This window comes from Lutra lutra, chromosome 11 (genome assembly GCF_902655055.1).
Source record: "Lutra lutra chromosome 11, mLutLut1.2, whole genome shotgun sequence".
Classification (NCBI taxonomy): domain Eukaryota; kingdom Metazoa; phylum Chordata; class Mammalia; order Carnivora; family Mustelidae; genus Lutra; species Lutra lutra.
Window position 1 is genome coordinate 13,221,432 of NC_062288.1, and position 25,308 is coordinate 13,246,739.

A 25,308-nucleotide genomic window follows, 5' to 3' on the forward strand; every position below is an offset into this window, starting at 1 on the left:
AGTCATGATCTCAGGGTCATGAGATTGAGGCTACCTCAAAGGGAGAGATTATTTTTCTGCCTCTCCCACCCTTCCTCTCCCCCCATAAAATAATAATAATATATAAAATTATGTTTTAGGAAAGAATAGCATAGTTTAGTGGGACAGGATATGCAGAAAGGAGTCTTGGAAATATGGTTTTGGGGATAGGCATCCTAGGTGAGGATGAGGAACCATTAGGCCGGGCCATGAAATGAATAGAGCCTGAGCTTTAGTAAGTGTCTCTGACAAGATATGCAAAAAGACTTACAGAGAAAAGATCCCGGAAGAAGGGAAACCTCTTAGGAGGCTCAGAAGTAGAACTGCGGAAAAGTAGAAAAAAACATAGAAAATTCTAGAGATAAAATTGGCAAATACTTAACTAAGGAATGACAAGGAAACGTTTTTCTGCAGACTGAAGATATCAATTAAGGTGAAACAACTCCTCTACAAACGTCTGATTTTTTTTTTTTTTCTGAAATGGAAAATTCATTCTTACCCACAGAACAACAGTCATTAAAACTATCCCCACAGAGAAGCTACTGAACTCTCACAGTTACCATCGAAGCGTTCTTGAAATGCGGACAAGCTGAATGACTCCAGGTGTCCTTAAGACACACGCATGCGATCACACTTTTGGCTTAAGCCTGCAAATACATTCCCTTCCTCAGAAAGTCTGCAGGTTATAAAACAAAATGCTAATTGGCATGTCACTAAATTCTTTAGATCAGTTGTTAGAACAGGTTTAGAAAACCACTCGCCCTCAGAGTCAGACATTGCCTTACTATCAGCCCATCGTAAGGAAGTTAACATCTGCATAGCTGTTACAATTAAATAAAAATAGCAAATATTTGATGAGTGCTTACTATGTGCCAGGCTCTATGCTCTTTATATGTCTTATGTCTTTTTTTTTTTTTCTGAGACACAGAGGATTAAATGAATTGTCTGACATTACACAGCTTTTAAGAAACAAAGCCAGGATATAAATCCATATATGCCAACTCCAGGGCCAGCATTCAAAGCACTAAAGCCATGTCTCTCCATACATTACAGCTTTTAATTTTTTTTTTAAAGATTTTTATTTATTTATTTGACAGAGAGAGAGATCACAAGTAGACGGAGAGGAAGGCAAAGAGAGAGAGGGAGAGAGGGAAGCAGGCTTCTTGCTGAGCAGAGAGCCCGATGTGGGACTCGATCCCAGGACCCTGAGATCATGACCTGAGCCGAATGCAGCGGCTTAACCCACTGAGCCACCCAGGCGCCCCTACAGCTTTTAATTTAATCCTTGTAAAAACCCTCTGTGGTATTCATTAGTGTCACCATTTTACAGGTGCAGAGCATGAGACCCAGAGAAGGTAAGCATCCAGTTCACCAAGAATCACCTGCAAGACCTAACCCGAGTTGTCTGAGTCCCGGGGCCACGTTGACTCACTACCTGGGATGGTGCATACTGACTGGGATCAGCCTCAGCATTTCCAAAACATACCGGCATTTTTGAGAAAGGAAGCAGAGTATTTGAAATGCAGCCCAGCCGACAGCAGTGACGGTATGTACAAGATCAAGTGTGCGTGCCCATGAGTGCATGCACACGTACACACACGTGCACAAACATGGCAGCTTAGTAAAGGTGACAGGACCGTGGCAGCATCTACACTTCCGCTCTCCACTACCAGTTAATGGTACATCAATCTGTGTGCATGTAGGTAGATACACGGAGCTAGAGATTATGTAGATAGTAATATAGAGATACCCGTTTTCAGAAAGGGACGAGAATAGTCATGTGGACTAGCTGGGATGTCTGGGAATCCAGGGAGGAATTATCATCTGTTATAAAATATAATCAAACATATTGATAAAGAAAACACTAAACACTTATGACGGCATTAAGCAAGAGCTGCATTATTCAGTCTCGACTTTCCAGGCCTACTGCATGTGATGCATGATCGCAGAGGCAGCGTCCATCTAGAGAACAAGTCTAGAAATTTTGCTAACTGAAACTTGTGTTATTTTTCTAAAAGAATGACTCCTTTCATTCAACTCCCAGTCATTCCCTAATTTTAGGCTATATCCCCAGCCCAGGTCTCTCTTTCTTTAAGGAACCAATATTCATCTTGAAGAGAGGAAGTATATAGCACGACTTAAGTAAACTCAGAAACACTGCAAGGTTTTTTTGTTTGTTTTTTTAAACCTGGAACACAAGCCCAAAGGTAATTATTACCTGTCTGATCACTTCCTTAAATTAGAGTTGCCGTTATGAATATTGTTTGTCAGAATTGTTTTAAACAAAATGCATTCCTGAAGTAAACTACCTTCTACTCACAACCCAAGCAGAGATCATTCACCACCACCCTTCAGGAGAACGGCTAGAACCATCTCAATCCCCGAATATGGAAGGACAGATGTGAGCTCAGCCAGGTACAGATGTTGCAATCACGGCCACTGCTTCATATAAACAGAAATCAGTATGTCCCAAATCCCGTGATGAGGTCAGGAAATCTCAAATCCCTGAACCAATTGATTAATATGACTCTGATGGCTTCAGGAAACAAAGCGAGGCGGGTGCTTGGAAGCGGCCTTGTGAGAAAGGCTGTACTTAAACATAATTTGCCCTTTTCCTTCCGTACCTTTGGGGAAAGTGTGATGGGGGACGTTGCCCTGATCGCAGCCTCTGTGTTGGGGCCCAAGTTCTAGGTTATCATATATGCAGCCGTCTTGCACTTTGATCTTGGTCATGCTGACAAGGAAAATGAGAGGAGCTAGCCGGGCAGGCCCCCAGAGCATGATCGTCGTGGCAGAGGACACGGAGTTGAGCAGTTCCATGTGCCCTGGCCAGCTCGCTCCAGCCCCCATGTGATCTATCCGTGGTCTGAGCGCAGGTGCAGGGACGCCAGGCCTGCCCGGTGCAGTCCTGGACAGTAACTAACTGATTGGAAGCATCGGGCAACTTATGAGAAGGCATACAACACAAAAGTCGGTCAGGAAATGGTTACAAATTAGAAAAAGAAAGAGAAATTGAGGGCAGAGGGGCCTCTTATGCCACAGTAATAAAAGCAACTTCCTCTTCACCCTAATTTCGGAACCACAGAGTCGAATTCTCTCCATATGAAATTCCTTACAAGTCGCAGGCTGCCCTGAACCAACGCCTGTGTCCCTTTCAACGTACTCACAGTGGAGTCAGCAGAGAAACAGATGTTACCGTTTTGCTATCACGCTGTCAAGGGAAAGTGTCGACTTGACATGGGAAACAGCAACCCATGACCTCTGGAGAACAACTCTCAAGCATTTCATAGATGCTTCTGTTGTCTGGACAACGTGGATCCCTGAAATTTGGGCAAGCTCTCCAAGATCGCATAGCTCAAGTCGAACGACTCCGATAAACTCTGTAACTGAGCTGAAAGTGGCATGCCACGGCTTGCAAACCAGGTGGGATGCCAGCCTGAGAGGGCGGCTGGGTTCCAGCCTTTCTGCAGTTCTCAGGCTGGCTAACTGAGGCCCCCACCCCTCATCCTCTGCAGAGCCCCTTCCTGGGCTGGGTCAGAATAACTTACATTCGTATCTGGGCTTTCAGGATTACTTCCCCTGTCTGTCTCAGGGCACCCATTCGACCTCACTGTAATCACCATCACGGTAATCACCATAATCACCGTAATCCTCCCATCCCTATGCATGTTTGTCCCTCCGACCAGACTGACTTCTTGCGGATGGACAGAGAGTGTGCCTCCTACTGCTTCATGTCCATGGAACCTAGCACATACCACATTCCACTGCTATGCGTTTTGTGAACAAATAAATATACTTCAGTCTGGGCTGTCAATATTTATCACAACCTAGCACAGTATATATTTATTTCTCTTTCTGACTTACACTGTATACTTCCTCATGAACTCACTGAACCACTTCCTTGTATAAAATAAAATAAAATAATAAAATGTGTTTTAAAGTTCTATGCAAGCAAAGGTTGACCATATTTACAGAGATGATAGCATTCAGCCTGGAAGTTGATTCTCTCCCTCTGAAGAGATAGTATATTCTGAGGGAAAATAAATAAAAGTTTATATTCAGCAGAAACCAGTTGTCTTTTAGACCAGAAAGCAGCTTTCAACAGAAAGGCCAGAACCTTCAGGAGGATTTAACCAAAGCAGATAGGGGGAGGGGAAGAGAGGGGAGTTGTGGAGGGAAAACAGGAGAACAAGGAAGTTGTAATCCATAACAACAAAAGTGGCCTGAGAGTGGGTCGGAGGGGCACCCACCAGCCAGAGAGCATGCCCACTTGAATGGAGGGGACCTGAGAAGGGCTTGGTGAGCACCAAGTCACAGATGATGAAAGGCATGGAGCAGGCTGCCAAAGAAGGAGAAAAACCGCAGAAGAGAAAAAGGAAACAGGCAAAATGAGTAAAAGGGAAAGCAGCAAGAAGGGAAAGGGCCCCCATAAGACATCCTGGCCAGGAGAACTCTGGGAATATAGTAGGTTCTGAGGACTGAGGTGAAACGTATGTGGACCTTGCAAGACATCGAGAGCCCCTTGCAGGACAGAAAAGAGAGTGTGAGAGTAACAGGACAGAGAAAGAGCCATGGCTGTTCTGGTGAGAGAGAGCTTCCCCTGTAAATGGAGCCCAAGGGCCAAGAAGAAGTATAGTGGTATATCTGTATTTGTTTGTGATGTTCATACCATCATTTCATACATTTAGTTAATGTTTTTGCCACAGTGTATGATTACACGCTGCTCAGATAAATCTGTGTTGGTTTTAAGTCTCAGGAGAAGCCCCCGTAAGGACATTGTTATAACATGTGAGCTGTAGCCATTCTTCACCCAAGCAGGAATGGACAGTTCTTGATTGGCTCCGCCTCTCTTCCTGCCTTCCTGTCAAAACAGAAGAATCTGTCCACGAGAGGAAACGCAAACTCATAAAAGACTAAGTATTGAAGAGAAGATGAAATCTGGACTGCTAGAGATCAGAAAAACTGAGTACCACCAGCACCACCTATGACAATACAAACATAGCCTCTTAGAGAGATCCGACAGATAGCAGAAGGGAAGATGAAAGGTGCTAATACCTCATAAAAGCACTGGAAGATCCAAAGTCACAGATAAAATCCAAGACAGCTTTTTGTGTTCTTTTTTTTGGAGGGGGGGTTGGGGAGGAAGGAGAAAAAGAATCTTAAGCAGATTCCACACCCAGTGCAGAGCCCAACCCGGGGTCCATCTGAGCCTGAGATCATGAGATCCTGAGATCATGACCTGAGCCGAAATCAAGAGTTGGTCACTTAACCGAGCCAACCAAGCCCCCCAAGATAGTTTAAATTCTATTAAAATCGTGCACCCAAATGTTTATAGCAGCAATGTCCACAATAGCCACAATAGAAAAGCTATGAAAAGAACCTAGATGTCCGTCAATGGATGAATGGATAAGAAGATGTGGTATACATGTGTATATATATATATATATATATATATATATACACACACACACACACACAATGGAATACTATGCAGCCATCAAAAGAAACAAAATCCTGCCATTTGCGACGACGTGGATGGAACTAGAGGGTATCATGCTTAGCGAAATAAGTCAATCGGAGAAAGACAACTATCATATGATCTCCCTGATATGAGGAAGTGGAGAGGCAACGTGGGGGGTTGGGGGGTAGGAAAAGAATAAATGAAACAAGATGGGATCAGGAGGGAGACAAACCATAAGAGACTCTTAATCTCACAAAACAAACTGAGGGTTGCTGGGAGGAGAGGGGTAGGGAGAGGGTGGTAGGGTTATGGACATTGGAGAGGGTATGTGCTATGGTGAGCGCTGTGAAGTGTGTAAACCTGGCGATTCATAGACCTTTACCCCGGGGCTAAAAATACATTATATGTTTATAAAAAATTTTTTTAATTATAAAAAAAAATCTCTTTATCAGGTGGTAGAGCCACTATTATAAGTAACAATTCATGATTATGGATAGTCAACCTGAACTTTAGTTTGTACACTCCCAATGGTTCTCTTACCTCCAGTGTCTAGCCTTTGCAAGTTATCTTTTTTGACAAAGTCAGAATATTAACCTAAGAAATAAACCCAATCATGTCATTCTCTGCTTAAAATCTTGTCCCAGAGTTGCCTTCCAGTACCTAGAGAATGAATTCTAAACTGCTTCGAGTGACACTGAATAGTCCTGAGTCAGATCACGCTTCCATTTTTGTTTCTTCAATCATTTTCCTCCTCCCTCATCTTTTTTTCCCCACTACACTAGACCCTTTAACATTCTAGGAATAAGTATGTTCAGATATTTATACTGTGTCTTCATTCTATCCCTAACACTCATAATTCACTTTCCACTACTCACACACCAAATCCTACTTCTCTCTCAAGTCCCTGCTCCCATGTTTTTACCCAATGACTCCTTCCTTAATCCTCTTAGTCAAAGTAATTATCCCTGCTTATATATTTGAATTATGTTAATGCCTAATTACATCACCTTGGGAAACTGACATACTAGAGAGTTGTATGTGTCCAAATCTCCAACTGGATTCAGGCAGAGTCTTACAATCTAGGTGTTTTCCTCCCAAAGTTTCAGCCTACCCTTACCTTACATTTATTTTTTTTTTAAGATTTTTATTTATTTGACAGAGAGATACAGAGGGAGCACAAGTAGAGCAGGAGGCAGAGGGAGAAGGAGAAAAGCAGGCTCTCCGCTGAGCAGGGAGCCCAACGTGGGACTCAATCTCAGCACCCTGGGAACATGACTTGAGCTGAAGCCAGATGCTTAACCGACTGAGCCACCCAGGCATCCTACACTTACATTTCTTTAATGCTTGTTCTAATTTCATGTTCAATTTAAACTTAGGGACTATTCCAAGGCCTATCAATATTTATTCATAATTACCAGAAAAGAGTTCTATAATTAGAATGCAATATTTTCTATCCATAATTTATTTAATCAAGTCTATAGAAAGTCTACATCATAAGACCAAATGTCAAATAAAAATCCAAACAATAAAGTAACAGTGAATGTCATATTCACAAAGGGCAACCTTCGTGCCATTCGTTAAATGGAATAATTTCTTCATGGAACATCATACCAGGGCAAGCACAAGAGTGTCTAGAATAATTTTTAACCTATTATATGTGACCTAGGTTGTTTGCTATATCTTTAGATGTAGAAACAGTCTCTTGTGCTACATGGCACTCTCAGACATGACCACGGCAATATTCTACACAAAATCCTCAATAATATGTGTCAACCAATGGGAAGATTGAGAAACTCACTATTCACATTTAAGTGGTGAGTGATCAAATTTTCAAAGCTGTAGGAACTCTGTAAAATTGTTTCTTTAGGTGGTAGACTACTGAACTAAGAATAGTCTAACAACCCACAGTATGTTTCATGAACAATTCAAATTAATTATGTGATTATTTGCTTATATCTTTATATGAAAATATAAAATATGATTCTTCCCTTCAAGAACTTCATAGCTTCTCTGGAGGACTAAAATAACACACATGAAAAAGTAAAGAATACACGACAATGTAAACCCAAGTTCACTAAATTAAAAGATTTGTTTTAGAAAGTTGAAGAAAACACAGGATGAGAAGGTGAAAATGAGGCAAAATGGTTTTAGAGTTGCTGTAATCGGAAAATAAAAATTCACCTGTGTTTTTTTTATAAGATAATTAGACATGTATGCAAGGCTGCATGTCCAAAGTGGTGTCTCAGCATAAAATGGAAATTATCTTGGTATCCAATCTTGAATTAGTTAACAGATTATGGGATATTCATAAAGCGAATACTGTGAAAAAATGAAAAATATTCCTTTCATAGGTATATGGGTGTGTAAACGAAAAATGATAGCACTGAGAATGAGTATCATATATAAATTTTATATGACTACATACAGAAAAGTCTAAAAGGCTATATAGAGTTTACCTCTTCCTCTTGAATTAAGGAAAACATGTATTTCCTTCTTTTGCTTATCTCTATTATCTGCATTTTTAATGTAAACATGTATTTATTTTATAACAGAAATAAGCCCTAAAAGACTTTTGTAGTGCCTCGGAGCAATTTGGCACTAAAGAAAGCCTTTCCTTCCCTTCTCTCTGTGTCCAAGAAATGATAGAATAAGATTAAGTCCAAGAAAGAGTATTGAAATGAATAAAAAGTTTGGCTAAATAGAAAAAAAAAAGGGGCAAGAAGAAGACATAGCCATTATATGCTCTTAAGGAAAGTATGATGGTTAGTTTGATGCATCAACTTTACTGGGCCATGATGTTCCCAGATATTTGGTCAAAGATTAACGGACATGTGTCTGTGAGGATATTTTTGGATGATACCAACCTTTGGATCTATAGACTAAATAAGGCAGATCACCCTCCCTAATGCGGTGGCCATCATCCAGTCAACCGAAGGTCTGAAGAGAACAAAGATGCTGGGAGCTTCACCCGTCTGTGAGCTGGAGTTGGGACACTGGTCTTCTCCTGCCCTCAGGCTGGAACTTAACCATTGGCTCTCCTGGTCCTTGGACCTGCAGACTCCACCCAGAACTACAGCACACCTCCACCTACGGGTACGTGTGACCCGCACGTTCATACCGGAACCACACCACACCTCCCCCCATGGGTATATGAGTCCCACATGCTCCCACCAGAACCATACCCCACCTCCTTCCAGGGGTACCTACATCTATCTCCTACTGGTTCTGTTTCTCTGGAGAATCCTAATACAGAAGGGATTCTTGAAAAGAACAGGACTTACAGAAGGTTCATCTTATATTGGTATGGAGGACAGACTGCAGTGGGCAGAGGCTCAGAATCCAGCCAGAATTCTTCAGAATTCCAAAATCGTTCAGAAATGGGGCAAAAATAATGAGGGGAGGGCCTGGCGTGGAGCCAGTGGGAGAGGACAGCTCTAGTGCTCTGAGTATCAACAGGGCTGAGTTCTAACTCCAGCGGAATTATTCTGCCCTGGGGTAAGTCAGTCACTTACCCCTCTCTCAGCCTCTGCTTCTTCATCTATAAAATGAGTTGTTACCAGAAACCCTCCAGGGTCCTTTTCTGTTCTATAAATCTGAGCTTCCTATTATCAATAGAAAACAATACTCAGATGCTTTTACTCACACTGTGGATACACTGGCTTCACTTTGTTCTTACACTACACTGAATATCCATCCCATCAGTGCTCCATAAATAATACATTAAGCAAGCTCTTGTGGACATGATGGTTTAATTGTAAGGCCTGAAAATGCCCTGCCTTTTGGCCAAGTCTTTGCAATATCAATTACTTTATTAACTTAGCAAACATATAAAGGAAAACTGGCCATGTCGTTTTGAAACAGGCCCTTTTTAATCTAATTCTCTTTCTTAATCATGGAAAAAGCCAATTTATGTGAATAACACATTTCATATCAGATAATTTATTTATAATGAAACATTAAGTAATTTCAGCACTTGATACAATTTGAGGATATTGTATGGGGGTTAAGCGAGGTTCTAGTAAAGCAGATGATCGTGCCAGTTTGATATGTGGGCATTCCTTTCCCATAGGTCTGTTATCTACGATGTTTACCTCTACCTCAGTCCAAGCCAGCGTAGGAAGAGAGAGCCTTGTTAACTTCATTCCAACTAGAAATCTCATGTCAGATAAGAAGGAAGTCATCTGCCAGCCAATGAAGAGGACAGCCTCAGAAGAAACCAAACCTCGATCTCTGACTTCTAGTCTCTAGAACTATGAGAAAATAAATATATCTTGTTTGTCACACACACACACAAAAAGATCTCATGTCAAAGTTAAGAGTACTGTACTCAACGATTAACTTCCTGGATGTTGAAATTCATGGGATCCATATTATATATGATTCTGGTTTTATAGGTACAGATGGTTAAGCCCATCTGATCAAAGTAAGGCAACTTACAAACAAATCACGAGGCCACAGAAGACGTAATAAACCCACAGAGAAGGGATTGCCTCAACCACACTCACCAACGCCATCTTTACCCCAATCAAACTGTTCTCTGGGTATTGCTCCCGTCAGAAGTTGGAAAGAACATAGCCCCGATCCTTCTGTGGCTAGCGTACTTACTTATTCTCTGCATGCCTGTAAAAGTCAATAGAATAAGAGCAAGAAGAAAAAGGGGAGCGCGCTACCTCTTTTCAGCCTGCTGTCTGATCTCTTAGAACCTGGACACACGGACCAGGCTTACTTTCATAAAACTCGTTTCCTTTCCCTGTCTTGGGTTCTTCTTACAATTAAACCTGGATCTAACAGCATTTAATGTCCTGAAGCGTTCAGGTAAGACAACATTTTACATCATATTTTATTTCTGGTCTTGGCAGAAAACTTGGAATTAGCTATTAAGTCCAGATTTCTCATCTGGTCATCTCCAGGAAAAAGTACAATAGAGAAAGAAAGAAAGAGCCAGACCTTGACCAACAGGAACTCTATGAAAAGTATTCGACTTGTGCTCCAGTAGGAAAGAAAACAGGGAGGCTCAACGTTTCCATTAAACAAGAACTTCTTCCAGTGGAGGGGCTCCACGGTAAGCCTTTGGTTGACTTCGATCCAGGAATACTGAATGTGTCATGATTCCTTTCAACTCCACCTCCTCTGTCCATGCCATTAATTGAGGTTTATGAGATCTAACCTATTATTTCTAAAGAGGGAGGAAAAAAAAAAAGAATTTGTTCCCAAAATATCTGGTTCCCCCTCCCCACCTGCCTTCATTTATAAAACAAGCCATCTAAATCTCTCAGGCTATTTTTCCACAGGCTTGTTTATAATGTGGTAATGATTATGCTAATACCAGCTGGGACTACATCGATGTGGACAAGTTGTGTGAGTGTGTCGGGGTGGGGGAGGGCTACATAAGTGCACTCTTCAATAAAATTATAGTACATGTGTAGCCCTTTTTCCATATTTACTAGTTTGTTGTAAGCTCCTTCTCAAATGGGAAATAGACCATGTCTCCTTTGCAGAGGGATAGTTATTGAATAACGAAGACCATGTGTTCAGCTACGTCTTATTCATTGGAGTGCTGTGCAGCAATTTTCTAAACCAAATTAATAACAGTGACCTAAACTTATTTCCCCAGCGAAAATTTCTGGCTACTAACGGTGTCAGCGTGCGCACCTCACTGTCCCCAAGAGCACAGGTCATCGCTGTGCAACCAAGTGCATGATGGCATCCGAGCAAGGAGAATGCAGCGTTCACGGTATGCAAGAGAAAACAGACACCCTCTAATTAAATGATATTGTTTACACAAGCAATAGGGTATTACCTCACTTTCCCTACAAAAGAGAAGAGAATGTGAAATTTCAGGAAAGACAGATAGCTATTCAATGTGCAGCTTGTCACCACAGTCAGCTTCAGCGTAATAAAACGCACATGGAAAATCCCTTGCAGCGAGCCCGCTGGGTAGCAGATTCTTCCTCCGTCTGGGTCGGAGGGTGTGTATGTCTCCGAAGGAAATGATACCTCTCCTTTCCTCACACACCCACTTGCTGCACAGACAACTTCAAATAGTGTTTCTGAGATGCGTCTGCTGGATGCCTGGGGCACCGAGGCAAAGGAGCTGGCAGCGAGCCTCCCATGTGGCTGGGGAAGAAGAAAGTAGCTCCTCCCTACGGATCGAGAAAATGTCCATCCCTGGGACACCTAAGCAGGGGAGAGAACCTGGTGTGTATGGAAACTGCCCTTTTTCATCCTTACCCACCACCCCTCCCCCCCCTCCCGGGGGGGGCAGCGCTCAAGTAAATTGCAAACAAAGACGATACATTCTGGTAGCAAACTCATCGCCAAAAGGATTTTTTTCTAATTTTTCCACAACTTTATGACAAACGGCGGTACCTCCTCAGCAAGTATGCTTTTTGCCACATCAGTCTAAGGGCATTTCTCTGCGGCCACACTTGGAAACAAATAGTGTCCTTTATCTCGGCAAAACTTCCAATGGCTGTTACCAGTTATAGAGGCTTTGTAACACGCTCATATTTCAAATATGGTATTTCTGTTCCCAGCCCAATACATAGACATATATGCTTATTATTAAAACGCACTCTATAAAATCCCTACTGGGGGGGGGGGGGACTTTAGTTCCATATGGAGGTTACAGCTAAAACATTCTAGTCAGTCCACAACCCGTTAGCTCTCTCCACGCAAAAATTCTTTCTGGTGTTTCTGATAGAAACTTAAGAAGCTAATTAGAATTCACACGCGAAAAATCTCTTTAACAGTTGGAATCAGAAGTAGTAAGAGTTAATCATCCCGTCCAGCAGATAAACTTTTGCAGGTTTCCATCTGAAAGTCATAACATAACCTTTCATTCTGTGTGTCATTGGTACAGAAGGTTTTTCAAGGCAGAGTTCTTCAGCTTGTAAGATGCTAAACAGATGTACTGTAGAGTCTTCCAGGTCTAAACTACGAAGAGTCTGTTTTCAGTCTGTGTTGAATCGTTCATTTGTTTTATTCCTTTATCAAGATCTTCAGGTTCGGGGATTTCTTTTGTTAGGATGATCGGGTTCTTCTTCTTGTTTTGTAAGCCATGTATTTGCTTAGAACCAGACCTTAACATATATTCTTTTGGAACAAAATGAGGAGTATTTAATTTAAATGTTGCCATTGAGAAGTGTATTTTCGGCAGGAAAAATCTCTGCTTCCTATAGCAGGTGCTGGGAGCTCAATCCCAGATGTTTTGATGTGTAAATAGCAAAGAAAGAATTTGAGAAATGGGTGTGGATGCAAGAAAGAGGAAGGCATAAATAAAAACCAGACCTGCTGAAACTTCAGTTCACTTGGGTCTGTCACTAAAAGCCCTTTCTAAACACGTTGGCTTTTGTTTTCCATTGGCGGGCTTCTATACCTCAGTTTCTCATGTTGCAAATGCCGCTTCCCGAAACATGGAAACTGTCATAGCAATTGGCCTGAATGTTTATTTGGCCATTCATTTCCAACAAACCAAATTCTATTCCTCTTTTGACCTGAATGATCTGTCTTGCATTCGAGTTCAGTAAGCTGAGACTCCAAACTCTACCATATAGACGGGGCCATTTCTCCCATCTTTATGGCAGAGAAGCTTGGAGTTTAATGAAGGCAGCGTGATAAACAGCGTGATAAACAGCATGATAAAGCTTAAACCTGTCTTTGTAGTCAAAAAGGGCTAGTTTCGCCCCTTTTGTGCTTACCCACTTGTTACTTGGAGGGATTTCGGAATGCACAGCTCCAACAGGGTTAAAAGGGTGCCTATAAATGTTTTGTCCTTATTTAGCTTGATGTTGGCAGAGCCCCTCCATCATGTCAATGAGAGACACATGAGCAGAAAGGCCTTTAAAATATAGGCAGAACTTCATAATATGGGCAGCTTCCTTCTCGAATATCCTTTTGCTATCAAACTAATCAGTAGTAAGGGATAATTAAAGCCATACCCAGCATAGGGCTGAGTTTGGGCTACTTTAACCAATTCACTACCAGGCCCTTCCGCATCTAAACTGACAGAGGACTTCCTCGAAAGCGAGTCGAGCGTGGGGGTGAAGGGCATAGGCTTTTTGTCACGAATCTAGCAATCACAGGATGTGTGGCTGGAAAGGGACCTACCTCGTTAAGACATAGTTGCCCCATCAGGGAGGTGAATAATGAAGACTGATGATGGTCAGGAGTAGACTATGGATGTCACGTGGCCATCATGGAGATTAATTAGATAAGGTGCATGAAGGACTCAGCACCAAGCCTGACACTTGGTGCCAAATGTCGGCTGTTATTACTGTGCCCCAGTCTTACCCTATGCACCAACCAGAGTGAGCCCTTCCCTCCTTGCTGAACCCTGATGCCCGGGCACTGCACTGCAAAGCAGTTGCTGGCCTTATTTTCTCCAGAAGGCTCTTCTCATATAACCTGGTATCTATCCCCCGGACTAGCTTCTCATCTTCCCTAACCTCTGTCCAATTTTTGCCATCCTTTAGGATATAAGTCAAATGCCACTTTTCTATGAAGTATGTCCTCGACACTTCAGGTTGTAGCATCCTGCCCCCTTGAATCTCGATGTTTGTTTTCCCTGTTGTAGAGCATTGAATTCAACACGCTCCTTGTTGAATGTCATGTTGTGAAGACGGGCTAATGGATCTTCCCTATGTTGTATTTCTTTTCCCTTTTACTCCCTATTCCCATTTCCATTCTCCTTTTCCACAAAAACCCATTCTAATATATTAAATATATATGTTTTTATGAAGCATTGTTGGAAAATATGTACTATTTTTAGGCACGCATACTAATTTACTGAAATGGATACCATGATAAATTTTATTCTTCATCTTTTATTGTTCCATGCTGTTCTGTGATCCTTCCATGTTGCTACCGGTACTGTGATCTGTTGCATAATACTGCATGATGTGGGGTACCTGGGCGGCTCAATCGGTTAAGCATTTGCCTTTGACTCAGGTCATGATCCCAGGGTCCTGGGATCAAGCCCCATATCAGACTCCCTGCTCAGCGGGGAGTCTGCTTCTCCCTCTCCCTCTTTCCCCCCTGCTTATTCTCTCTCTCTCTCTCAAATAAATAATTTTTTTAAATCTTTAAAAAAAATACTCCCTGATATGCACTGCCCACATTTCACCTACACTTTTGACAATATTCTCCTGGTCACCAGAAATGATTATCTTCATACATGACCTCTTATGGACCTGTTTGGGAATTTTATTGGCATATATACTGAACAGAAGAATTGCAAGGTCACAAGAAATTAAGTAATGCCAAACTGTCCTCCAGAATGTCTGCATGGGTACATACTCTCCCAAAAGTGCATGTTAGCCACGATACACCCATATCTCTGCCAACACTTGGCTCTCTCCAGTTTCCTAAGTTTTGCTACTTTACTCAGTGTAAACATCATTGTTTTTATTTGCACCTCTCTGCTTACTAATGCATTTATTTTTCATGGTTCTACTTTTCTTGGGCAGTGAGCTTACACAACCTGGAGATTTTTTCAACCAAAATATTTGCTTGTTTCTCTTTGCTCACTGCAAGATCACAAATTCCCTTCAGGTGGGTTTTTTTGGATTCGTTTTTTGCTCATTTTTGCTGTCATTACAGTGCCTACCACAGCACCTGAGAGACAAAATATGTACACAAAACCAAACTGAAAGCATGGAAATATGAGTGGATAGAAAAAGTCACAGAAAAAAATGAGTGCTTTGAATTTTAAAATAAGTTGCATATGGTTCACCTTCTTGCTAAACCATGATTTTCCTGAATGCCCAAGGGAAAAAAGACAGTCTTCAACAAATGGTGTCGGGAAAATTGGACAGCCACACGCAGAAGAATGAAACTGGACCATTTCCTTACACCACACACAAAAATAGACTCTAAATGGATGAAAGACCTCAATGTGAGACAGGAATCCATCAAATCCTTGAGGAGAACACAGGCAGAAACTCCTTCAGCCTCAGCCATGCAAATTCTTCCTAGAAACATCCCCAAAGGCAAGGGAAGCAAGGGTAAAAGCGAACTATTGAGACTTCATCAAGATCAAAAGCTTTTGCACAGCAAAGGAAACAGTGAACAAAACCAAAAGAAAACTGACAGAATGGGAGAAGATATTTGCAAATGACATATCAGATAAAGGGCTAGTATCCAAAATTTATAAAGAACTTATCAAAATGAACACCCAAAGAACAAAGAATGCAATCGAATGGGCAGAAGACATGAACAGACATTTCTGCAAAGAAGATAACCAAATGGCCAACAGACACATGAAAAAGTGCTCCACATCACTCGGCATCAGGGAAATACAAATCAAAACCATAGTGAGATACCACTTCACACCAGTCAGAATGGCTAAAATTAACAAGTTAGGAAACGACAGATGTTGGTGAGGATGTGGAGGAAAGGGAATCCTCCTATACTGTTGGTGGGAATGCAAGCTGGTGCAGCTACTCTGGAAAACAGTGTGAAGGTTCCTCAAAAAGTTGAAAATAGAGATACCCCATGACCCAGCCAATGCACTAGTGGGTATTTACCCTAAAGATACAAATGTAGTGATCTGAAGGGGCACATGCACCCGAATGTTTATACCAGCAATGTCCACAATAGCCAAACTACAGAAAGAACCTAGATGTCCATCAGGAGATGAATGGATAAAGAAGATGTGGTGTAAATATATACAGTGGAATACTACACAGCCATCAAAAAGACAGAAATCTTGCCATTTGCAATGACGTGGATGGAAGTAGAGGGTATTATGCTAAGCAAAATAAGTCAATCAGAGAAAGACAATTACCATATGATCTCTCTGATATGAGGAATTTGAGAGGCAGGGTGGGGGGTCGTCGGGGGTAGGGAGGGGAAAAAATGAAACAAGATGGGACCAGGGAGGGAGTCAAACCATAAGAGACTCTTAATCTCAGGAAACAAACTGAGGGTTTCTGGGGGATAGGGGGTGGAGGGATAGGGTGGCTGGGTGATGGACATTGGGGAGGGTTATGTGCTGTGGTAAATTTTGTGAATTGTGTAAGACTGATGATTCACACACCTGTACCCCTGAAGCAAATAATGCATTATATGTTAATATAAATAAATAAATAAATAAATAAATAAATAAATAAATAAATACTATCATTTTCCTTCGCTAACTGAACTGAGAATGCCAGCAGCAGGAGAGGAGGGGAAGAAGGTGCCAAATTCTAAAGTGGGGATTCTATGGTGACATGTACTAGTCAGAGTGCAAGCACGTTCTCTCCACTACTCACTTGAAGGACCTAATGGATGTCAGGCTGGAAGCTTTCTCTTGATAAGTCCCAAAGCCCTGCTCTTAAACACAGGTATGAAGACTGGTTAAGAAGAATGTCCTGTGTGCCGACAGGAGTATATCCTAGGGAGTAAGTCGGCATTTACCCAGTCACCAGCACAGACAGCTCGACTTTCTAGAACTTCTCTGATAAGGACAGAGTAACAGTGGTCTCCCACTTCCTTCACAAAGACTTGGCTGTATATCATGAGAGCTGCCAAGCCACACATTCTAGTGATCAAAACGAGGTCGCTCGAGTCCAACGGACCTGGTTAGAATTTTGACTGCCACATACCAACTATGTCACTTTTTTTTTCTTCTTCTGACACCAGTTTTGTCATCTGCAAAAAGTGGACCATAATGCTGGCTTTATAGGACTGCTTTAATAACCAAATGAAATAATGGTATAGTGCTTGACAATTGGTGGCTATTTTATAATGCCTATTATTTTTTTCTCAGCCCATTCTACGTTATCAAGATTAAAGCAATAGATGAAAGTATGCTGCGAATGCATGAAGTAAGTATTGGAAAGAAATGTCTCTATCTATGAGAAATTATTTGGTGGGAGGTTTTCCTTGCAAAATTGAATTGCAGGCACTATAGTGGGGAAAAGATACTATTTTCGGAAAGAAAGATTTGGTTCTAGTTTGAGCCCCAATTATACCACCTCCTTGCTGTGTAAGTTCAGGCAATTTAGTCTCTTGACCTCAAACCAGGATGCAGACCACCGTCGATAGAGAAAGAATTATCCACACCACAGAGATGCTGCAAAAATTGGATCTTATAATGAATGTGAAAGCACTTTGCAACTTACAAAATAGCATAAAATATGTTAATATAATTTCCAAAGTCTGACAGCACCTTAGTTTTTACTGGCATTTAGTTAGTGCTAAAACAATAACCTATTCTATGATTTAAAATGTCAGAAGCATTTATCCAGGGATGAAGTAATGTTGGGAAATCCTTTTGCTTTTACCTTACCATTGAAAGATGTTCAACTTTCACTCGGTACTTTGTAAATGAGAAGATTCTACCTAACATTTGAGACAAAAGACAAGGAACCACCTTTTCCCTAACTTGAGAAGGACTAACAAGAAAAATGTCTCTCTTACAGTGTCAGTGAAGAAGTTTGCTTGTCTAGACCAATGGCTCATTTTATGAAAATGGTGATGCTTGTAAGTGATCTTGATTCCTTTCTTTCTGCTGGCTGCCAGAAATCTCAGACCAAAAGTCGAGCTCACTTCTGAATGTGCTGGACAATAAACAGCATTTTGGATTTTGTCTTCTCAACCCTTCCAAGGCATATTTAATTATTTGTACACATATTTTTCTTTGCCCGGGTTTTCCTACTTGCTCTTTTATCTTCTTGAGGAAGAAAGTTAAGTAAGGAAAAGGACAATCTCGATGACTAGGGAAGAGTGAGTTTTGGGCTTTACTTTAAAGTTTTTGACAGGAGAGCGCCATCTTTTATCTGTGTGTCTGCCTCCTGCCCCTGGGCAGTCCCAGAGCATCTCATTCAGTCTTCACCTGCACACCTACTTTATAGGGTCAGCGGTGTGAGTGTAAGGAGGGAGGGGGGCGTCTTACGTGCTCCATCTTTACTCAAGAAAATGTCTCAGTGAAATTTCAATGTTTGCTTCTTATCATTCCTTCGTGCTGTCAACATTGAGCCTTAAACTTTGGATTTTTTTTTTTCCAGAGAAACATTTCTTGAAAAACTTACCTAGCTTACCAGCTTTCATATTCTAGTCTTTAATATTCTAAAGTACCTTAAAAGCCAAACATGCCTTGTCTACATGCAACACTTATGTAACAATGGTGTTTATTTTGTTTTATATAGCTTCACCATCCGCTCTAATAAAAAAAAAAATTTTAAAAGCCTGGGGAACAAAACTGTAATCTTATCTGGTTCAGTATGTATTAGGAAGGAGGGGAGAGGATTATTTGGACTTCAAAGATCAAATCATAGGTCTTGCCTTCACTTTTCACTGTAGGCCATACACAAGCTTTAAACCTTTTATATTGCTTAATATCTTCTATGCCAGGACATTTATTTGGTAAGTGGTAATAATCCTAACATTTGCATCCTTCGAACTGCTTTTTCACAGGATTTCAAAATCCAAGCATTACAAATTATTAATGCTAAGGGGACGAATAGGTGGTGATGTCAAAAAATATCAATGCTAAATGATACAAAAATAATAATAGTTATCACCACCATTAAGCATAGTAATAAAACTGAACTACCAAAACACAATATGGCCTGCTTCACTATGGATATAATTTCTTACTAGATTTTTTTATAAGGCAACACCAACAATCAAATTAAGTTGATCATCTACAGATGAATGCCACTGAGATTATAAAAGGGTTAAAGGAAATCAAGTAAAGAAAGAGTGTTCTGTAGATATCCCCGGTTATTATTCTAACAACAACAAAGGAGTAGAGAAATTCAAATAGATGTAATGGGGCGCACTAAAATGACTCATATTGATTAATTATATAAAATGTGTATATGATATTTTCTAAACATCCCCAAATAGAAACTCCCTTGCTCATGTTGTAGTCAGTCTAAAACTAGCCTTATGCTACTGTGTTTTGACTGTTTCTTTTTAATGTCTGGGCATATTAAATTCTCATCACCTGACGGTTGTCTATCCATACTAAACATTATTAGGAAAAGTGCTTAATAGTCATTGGGATGACATTAAGTTCAAAATCTTTACGATCTCTGTCAAGAGATCGTAAATATAAAGGGAACAAATATAAAGGGAACACCACAGTAAAGGTTTGATGATGCTTTATTCAGAGCTGTATGACCACAACAATTATTGCTCATACAAGCACATATGATTTAGTCTACACCTGCATTGAAGATTCTAATGCATATTTCTGTTTTCTGCTGTTTAAATTACTCTCTGTTAACACCAGAGCTGCACATGGGATGTATTCAGAATTATACTGAAGTAATTAGTGACTACTTGGTTAGTAAAGATGAAGATGAAGCTTTCAGGATTAATGAAAAAAGCCTAAAAAATACTCAAGTAATCCATAGGGGAAACAGAGTCATGATAAGTTTAATTGTGGGTTTTATAGTTTTACCCAAAATATGAATAATAGCTTAAAAATTTTTTTTTCTATTACTTTCATGGGAAGGCAAAAATTTCCCATCAGATTCACTGGCCCATATTGATATGAAATACAGCTTTTCAGACCCTGGGCGCATAGGTCTGTCACACTCCTTACACAAAAGGGAAATGTTTCCTTCCCAAAGAGAAATACACAGGCTTGATGGTGCTGTGGTGTGAAATCGCCAGAGTAAAGAAGAGGCTCCTTTCTCAAAAACTGTAGAAAGACCAACACCTGACGATATTATTTGAACCCCAAAATGCAGCCAGTCTTGACCCCAGGAGCACCTCCCAGACTTTGGCAATGATGTGAATTTCTAATTTCATTCTTTTCTCTTTAATCCACTTTGAATTAGATTTTGGTCACTAACCAATTAGAGAGTCTAAGATGTTGGTACTCATTTTTTTAGGTTTTGTGGTTTATTTCCTATTGTTCTGTCAGATGTGTTGTAGAGCATAACTTAGACCTTAGAATTTTCTGCTGCTAATTAGCTTGAAAACTAGATAATCTTCATTGAAATGCATAAAGTAAAGCTAACCAGGCACATAAAAGAGCCTAAGACACTCTCCTTTAAAAGAAAATTATCCAGTTTCTTTCTTCTCTGCGGCTGAGAAACACATCCTTCTCCCAGCTCCCACAGTAGCACCCATGTGGTAACTAGTGATTTACATGTCTGTAAACTCCTGAGGGACTAGAACCGGGTCTTTCATCTCTGTATCCCCAGAGCCTAACCAAGTCCTGAATGTATGGCTTGCCTTCGGGAAATACTTATTAAGTTAATGGGTCTCAGCATCTCACAGCTAAGTACTTGACTGGCTCTGGCTGGCCAGCTCACCTCCGGTCTGAGAACAGCCATCCGAAAGTTTCCATCCTAATGTGCCTCACAATTGCCTTGTCTTCCCCTGTTACGATTCACAAATCATGATGCCTTCACCAGAACTGAGGAAATGAACAAAGCCATGTACTCCCTCTACTTCTTGTTTTTCACCTTCACACCACCCATCTCCCCCTTCTTCCTGCCAGTCTCGGGGCATACAGTGCCTATCTCCCTGGTTCTCTTTCTTCTCCCTTCCCATGTCTTGGATGTTCAAGATCTTGCTCCACTTGCTCTGTTCCTTCTTTCTCTAGAACATGCAACATTTTCCTCTCTCGTGGTAGTGCCTTCTGGGAAGTGTGCAAGGCTCCCCCATCCTTGATCCAATGTCTCTCTTTAATCATCCCTTTGACCTTCCACTCACTGCCAAGCTCCTGAAAAGATCAATCCAACTGGTTCACTCACTCCTAGGAACACCTAAACCTATGCTACCGGGGCTCTGCCTCTTCATTCCACAGAAACCTCTCTGCATAAACAACTCCTGTCAAGTACTTGTACAACTTGACAAACTTAGAAGTCAATGTTAAGTCACTGATGTGGGATTCCTATGAGCTTTAGTTACCTCGGCAATGGTGTCAAGATGAAAGTCTGTGTTATAATATTTCATTAAAATGGGGAAGTCAAGCCATAATGTCAATGGCAAAAAGATGAAACACCTGAAATATTTTATTGACGTAGATCTGCCATCAACGTATTCATTGACGACAGTGCTGTATTTAACCTGGATTCTGCATAGTGTGAGGTAATAAAAACAAGTGATACTGTAAGCACACAATTATCTCTATAATATAAAATTTTTAAAACAGATCTCAATATCTTTTAAAACATCTCAATACTTAGATAAATGATAATTAGGATATTACATTTAAATTGATAGACATCTGTCCTGCCATCAAAAATCTATAGAGAAGAGTGACTCACAAAATACTAAAAATATTCATAAGTCATACAAATAATTATATTTAAAATAGTTGCAGTTTTGGAATGAATCCCTTTGTGATCAACTGTCACCCATAAATTATAAAAACATGTTAAGAAAAACAGAGAGTAGGCGAAACTTATGGTTGAAAACATCTTATTTCTTAAAAACATGTTTACCATTAAGATGGCATAAATAATTTTTCAACTGTGACTGAAGGTTTTCGGAAATTACTGCAAATCAGAATGAAAGATAAAGAAAATTGTTTTAACTTAAGAATTAAGTCTTTGATTCTTACAGACTTGCCTAAATTCCATATAAAAGCACTGGTATAAAAAGGACCAAATTCATATCGAATACTGTTAATGAGATTTAATGTCCTTCAGTCTCTTCAGTAATATTAGAGGGGACAACAGGTCTACCACAGAAGACAGCATCTATTTGTATCAGATACATGCAATTGACATCAGAAACCAGATGAAAGGGAGACAGTAGAAAACAGTGGATCATCTTACATTAAGTTGTTTTTCAATTGTACCAATTCAAAATTATTTTCCAAAACGTTTAAACCAAGTCTAGTATCATGTCATTGACACATGTAGACATTTTGCTACAAAATATAAGTGTATCTACTCTGTCCTGTATGTCTTTCAGATTTAGAAGTGATAAAGTTCTCCGAGGAGATGGCAACTAAAGAATTGCAAACCGTTCCCAATACTAGCAATTCTTTGTACACATCAGCAAAAGGATTGGCCATTTTTTTCAAAATATCAACAAGTAGAGATTAATAATGTGCAAGAAGCTACATACTTTTTAAAACAATGTTGGACCTGCACTATAGTGCATTATTAGGTGTGATTGAAACATTCCAAAAGCTATGAGAACATTGGATGTTGTAGAAAATGATTTTTCAATCAAAAAGGTGGCTGATATATCAAAGGGTCTGGTGACATTCTGCTGCAAATCTGAATTTACAATGGGCTCAAAATTTCTTCATCGTATGCTGAGTTAGAAGACTTCTTTCTAAAAAGGTTAAACAGAATCATAGACATTTTCTTATCTTCAAAATAGATTTGCAAAAGGGTGGAATTCATATAAAAAAAATCCTCCAAACATGTAAAGATCAACAAAACCTTCTCAGATAAGACTACAGCTTTTTGAGTTACATATTTCTCCATAGCTCTCCTAAAAAAAGATAAATATTGATATTTAGTTACTATTCTGAAATATGTACTGCTTAATTGGATGCAATATTATCCAACTTAAATTTACCTTTTGAGACCAGTAATTTGGGCAAAATAAAAGAGCTACTCTTTAAAAGAAATAACACTTAAATAATTGAGGATATGCAAACACCCTACAGATGATTACAAACATGATTCCCAAATTTTAATTTTATCAATAACATAAAATGAAATTTTGTTTTGTTTTGTTTTGTTTGTTTAGTTTTTTATGGTTGAATTACCTTTACATACTCAGGCTTTTAATTTAATACAAACTTCATAATAATGTACCCCGCATTTCATGGCTGCTGCATGGTATATTACTTTAGCTTACAGTTATTATAACAACTCATATTCTACTCTGAATTATCTGAAAAAGTCTTGGAGGTTAAAAGGGGGATTTATCAAGAGATTTAGTAGCCTGTCACAAATTTTGAAAAGCAGGAATTGTTAATCAACTCAACTGAACTTAAAGACCACCGTTCTATGCATTTATATGAGCAGAGAGATGGATGATGTGGGATTGATTTAGTTTCATCATAATTAAAATTCTGTTATAATTCACATATTAAACATTCATTATAGGTCCATAAGCTTTACTGCTGTGGAACAACGTTGATACTATTGTTTGGATGAGATAATGGGATCGGTATGTTGCTCTATGAAAATCACTCAATATGTAAAAAATTAAAACCTTATTTTGTCAAATACTAATACAAAATGTTTTCTGAAACCTCTTGCCTGTTTAGGATCAAATCTGGAGAATTCAATACTACAAATTTAAAAGTAATCTGAGGCCACCACTCCCCCAACACGCACACATCCACACATACACACTCAGTCTGGGGTGGCACACTTAAAATGGTTCTTAATCTTTCCTGATTTATTTGGTCCCTTTGAGAACATAAAGGAATCTTATAGTTCCTTCCCTCCATTTCAGATGTATCATATACACACCTACCCTTGGCTAAAGCCTAACATAGGCTCTCTCCTAGGGAGAATGGGCCCCAGGTTAGCCAATTTTCCCTTCAAAAAGGTTGATTTTCCCTCTGTGGTCCCCAAAGGATGATAAGACATGGGTTAGTTTTGTTTTGGCTTGCTTTGTTTCATTGCAAGAGTTCTAAAATAAATTCTTCTTTTAAAGATTTTATCACAGAGAGATAGACAAGAGCGAGCACACACATGAGCAGGGAGTGGGGTGGTGCAGAGGGAGAAGCAGACTCCCCACTGTGCAGGGAGCCTGATGAAGGACTCGATCCCAGGACCCTGGAATCATGATCTGAGTCAAAGGCAGACACTTAACCAACTGAGCCACCCAAGCGCCCTAAAATAAATTCTTATAATGTTTCTGCTATGGTAAAGTCACTCTAAAACATCAAACCATTTGGTAGGGTTGGCTCCTTATTCCTGAAGAAACCATGCATTGATTTTATAAAAATTTTATAAAATTTTATAAAAATCCACCTTCCAGTCTGCTCCATCCCTTAGCTCCCTCGGCTATGTGGTATTCTCTCTCAGGCTTCTGGACAGGTGGCTATTCAGAAAGACTGAGCTAAAGACAGTTCCATACACGTGGCAGAAACATATTTTTTAAATGCTCATGCTCAGTACAGACTGTGAGGTGACTAGGAACTTCTTGCCCATTCCAATATGAGCAAAAACCACATTATTATTATTATTAGTAGTAGTAGTAGTATAACTAGTATTAATGCATTTTTCACTAATTTAATTTTCTAAATAGCATTGTTCACAACCACAAAGCAATTTTAATTTAATACTTTCTCACATTTTATAGCCGATTAAATCTTTAAAAGCAGATGAGGTCATTAAGAGACTAAAAAAAAAAAATCCAATAAACTCCTCTGCCATAGCACTGAATTTGTGGTCAGAAGACCCCCATCTCTGCTGCTCACTGTGTAGCCATAAGCATGTCTAAGCTCTCCAAGTCTGTTTCTTCATCTGTAAAGCAGACACACCACCACCTACCGGACAGCGTTTTAATGGGGTTTAACCTAGGTGGTTCATGATCTGACTTCCCTCCTAATTTTCAGTCCTTAGACTGGAGTATCCTTATATTTTCTCAACATGCATCTTATGTTCTGGTCACACCAAACTCCTCGAGGTTCTCTAAAGGTGTCACTTTCATTCTACCCTTTTGGTTTGAAAACCTTCTTCTTCTGTTTGGATAATATGGATTAATTCACTAGCACTCAAGGAACCCTTCCCTGACCATCTCCAAGTTGAATCAGTTCATCCTCTAGGCCCCAAGATTGACCTACACAAATGTAATATTTACCTGTTTATTGGTGCAACGCCCTGACCACACTCTACATTCCTCAAGTTCCTACACTATGTCTTCCATCTCTTTCATCTCATCATTGGTTCCTAGTA

General features: G+C 40.0%; 1 protein-coding gene across 8 annotated transcripts in view; it reads right to left on the reverse strand.

Moving 5' to 3' along the window:
• The window catches only part of SUGCT (succinyl-CoA:glutarate-CoA transferase), an 802,332-nt gene that overhangs the window by 328,678 nt on the left and 448,346 nt on the right, over nt 1-25,308 (reverse strand). The gene's annotated exons all lie outside the window — the stretch shown is intronic.